The sequence below is a fragment of the Jaculus jaculus genome, chromosome 12, assembly GCF_020740685.1.
Source record: "Jaculus jaculus isolate mJacJac1 chromosome 12, mJacJac1.mat.Y.cur, whole genome shotgun sequence".
Classification (NCBI taxonomy): Eukaryota; Metazoa; Chordata; class Mammalia; order Rodentia; family Dipodidae; genus Jaculus; species Jaculus jaculus.
The window spans coordinates 4,415,373-4,418,962 of record NC_059113.1 but is presented as its reverse complement, the minus strand read 5'-3'; the positions used below and the strand labels follow the sequence as shown (position 1 = coordinate 4,418,962).

General features: G+C 41.4%; 1 pseudogene; it reads right to left on the bottom strand.

Annotated features, from left to right (window-relative positions):
* Window positions 1-2,790: 2,790 nt before the first annotated feature.
* LOC123453772 lies at window positions 2,791-3,309 on the bottom strand (annotated as a pseudogene).
* Between the last annotated feature and the right edge of the window lie 281 nt (window positions 3,310-3,590).

Sequence of the window (3,590 nt, the reverse complement as noted above, 5' to 3'; positions counted from 1 at the left end):
ACCAGTGTTCATGCATTTCCATGTTGTCTACTTGCTCTTTCAGATTGAGGAGTATCCCCTGGCACTTATTATAGAATAGCTCTGGTGGACATGTATTTCTGAGCTTTCATTTGTCTGGAAGTTGCATTTTTACTTTTATTTTTTAATTATTTGAGAGAGAGAGAGAGAAAGAGGCAGATAGAGAGAAGGGAGGGGAGAGAGAGAAAGACAGAGGGAGAGATTGATGCACCAGGGCCTTCAGCCACTGAAACAAATTCCAGACACTTGCGCCACCTTGTGCACCTTGCTTATGTGGGTCCTGGAGATTTGAATCATGGTCCTTTGGCTTTGCAGGCAAGTGCCTTAACCACTAAGCCTTCTATTCTGGAAGTGTCTTTATCCATCCTTAATTTCTAAAGGATATGTTAGCTGGGAACAATGTCCTCAGTTGACAGTATTTTCCTTCCAATTCTATGAAAAATCACAGTTCACTCTCTCCTGCCTCACAGGCCTCTGCTGAGACGTCTGTTGCCAGGTAAGCAGCACAGCCTTCTTGTGTTGTTTGTTTCTTTTCTCTTGCAGCCTGTAAGACCTCCCCTTTGTTATGTTCAAGAGCTTGGTTATCAGATGCCTCGGAAGCTCCCCTCTTCTGCAGTGTCCCCTGAGCCTTGGAGGGGGTGATTTTGTGTTGAGCTCTCGGCAGCCTCTGATTTTTTTCTTTTTTTCTTTTTGCTTTGATGAGTTTTGAGTCTCCTCCCTGTACACTGCCGTCTCCCTGGAGGAGGGTCTCAAGTGCAGTGAGACAGCATTCATGTTTAAGCTCATCACTTCCTCTGTCATGTGTCATGGGCTCCAGTGGATGTGACAGAGGTGACTTGTCTTATGCTGGTTAATCAGCTTTCTTTTCTTTTTTTTTTTTTAACTTAAAAAATAATTTAATTATTTACTTTTATTTATTTATTGGCAGCGAGAGAGAATGGGCACTCCAGGGCCTCTAGCCACTACAAACAAATCCCAGACACATGTGCCACCATGTGCATCTGGCTTACATGGGACATGGAGAATCAAACCTGGTGTTGCAGTCCGGTTCGCATTGCTGGTAGAAATCACCCAACCAAGAGCAGCTTCTGGGAAAAAGAGATCTATTTTGGCTTACAGGCTCGAGGGGAAGCTCCACGATGGCAGGGAAAAACGATGGCATGTGCAGAGGGTGGACATCACCCCCTGGCCAACATAAGGTGGACCACAGCAACAGGAGGGTGTGCCAAACACTGGCATGGGGAAACTGGCTATAAAGCCCTTAAGCCCACCCCCAACAATACACCCCCTCCAGGAGGCATTAATTCCCAAATATCCATCAGCTGGGAACCTAGCATTCAGAACACCTAAGTTTATGGGGGACACCTGAATCAAACCACCACACCTGGGTTCTTAGGCTACACAGGCATGTGCCTAACTGCTAAATCATCTCTCCAGACCCTTTTTAATAACATTGCAGGGAAATTAAGTGAATCCAAGGTAAATGACCGCCAAATAGTCTTACCAACATAAGTTATTTAATAAAAGCACGCTACTGAGCAGAATTTATTTTTTTAATTTCATGGTTCAAACTCACATCACATGCATTAAGCAACCCCATCCTTTCTTTTGAGGACCCCTCCCACTCTTGGAAGCCTTCCTTGATTTCTTTAATCTACTTTTGCCTTGCTTAATAAGATTTCCACATTGCATCAGAATTTGGAAAATTACAACTTAGCTAATTTTCCTTGTCAACAGCAAAATACGTGTATCAAATTAGTAGCATTAACAGCTATTAGTATTTGCACCCTTTGGGTTGAGATTACACCTTTTGCCTTCTTCTCCCTAAATTGCACTTAATCACCAAAAGCACCAGAGCCACTGGAACCAAGCACTGTCTCATCAGGATTGGTGAAAAAAAAATGAATCTTTGTGTTTAAAGAGTGGGGAATAGAGTGGAGATCCTGTACTAAATTTTCAACCTCAAAAATAGGAAATGTCTTAGCAGCTTAAATATTTTAATATAAGCTTAATGTTAGGTTTTTACTTTGATATGTAGCTTAAAACCAAATCAACTGAACATACACTGGCACTTTAGCATGAGGGTAAGCTTCTTTAAAATAATTGTGGACCTTTAAAATTAGGCCCTCATAGAAAAAAGTCCATGGTCATACATCCAGCAAATTCATACTAAAATAGTCTTTGTAGGATGAAAGAAAACTTTCCATATGTTACAAGCTTATTACATGTATTTACATGGCTCTTTCTTCTCTAGGCACTTAAGTCAGTTTTTAAAAAATTAGTCCGTCTGCAGGCAGATGCATACCCACTATACTTAAGAAACAGACAAAGCCAGGCATGATGGCACACACCTTTAATCCCAGCGCACTTGGGAGGCTGAGGCAGGATCACTGAGTTCAGGGCCAGCCTGGGCTAGAGTGAGATCCAAAAACCAGGGGCACTTGGACATAGACTGCTTTGTTCTAGCAAGCCCTGACTGACCTTCACACATACACCAATTAGTAAGTACAATTTAGTCAAATGAGATCTTTAGTAAAAATTCATTTTCTTTTGGCAGTTTAGGTGCCCTTAGGACATTTAATTTCCTAATGTCTACATTTTTCAGTCCCTGTATATTTCAGCTATAACCTGACTGACTGTAAACGACTATCTCCACAATAGACAATTTTAAAAGTCAGCTATTTCCCAAATCAACCTGAATGGTTCACTTGTATCAAGCATAATTATTTAAATTGCACTGATATGGCAAACAGCACATAAATGATAGTCTTGATTATACTTGTAAATTACAAGTTTTACCTCCTTAAGTCAATTTGGTTCAGACCAATTCATGACTATGTAAACAGTGCTAAATTTAAATATTAGTACTTCATCTTAAACTTGTACTTTAAGTAAGGTTTTAAGTTGAAATGTCATTATTTCCTTATCTGAAGGATTAAATGAAACTGGAACCCAGTGGCTTGGTGGCTTGGGAAGAACACTTGGTGATGGTGGCTCACTAAACTTGGCTCCAGCATAGCTCTGGTTAGTTTGAGATTTAAAAAGCAAACTGGGACTTGATAGACTAGAGTTTCAATTTGGATTACTAGAAAAATTGTTCTTCCCGCCATTTTGCATGGCCTGCCATGCAGCTGCTGATGAGTTGTAACTGTGTCCTCATTCTTTTTTCTTGTGAACAATCTGCATCTGGGAATTCTGATCCTTAGTCTTCTGTCTAGTAAGCTGCTGTTGGTTCTTACTAACGTTTCTAGATTGGGGGGCTAGAATGTTATACCTCTCTCCACCAGCCATTGTTCAGCTTCTATGTCACCTTTCAGTATGGTTTTCAGATTGCAGGAATTCCACTACTTGTCCTCTTCCTTGCTGCCAAGCCCAGGATAATAGATGTTGCTTTCTGCCAGATCCTTTCCTTTGTCTCAATACGTTAGTTTTCATGAGCCAATCTGCTGAGTTCAGCCTAGGAGCTGAGGCCAACATCTGAGTCTCCTCAGCACACAAGTTTGAGAGAAACTAGCGACTTCGAGCTGACTGCCGTGGCGGAGGCAGTCAGTTTGGCTGGAGGATCAAGGATT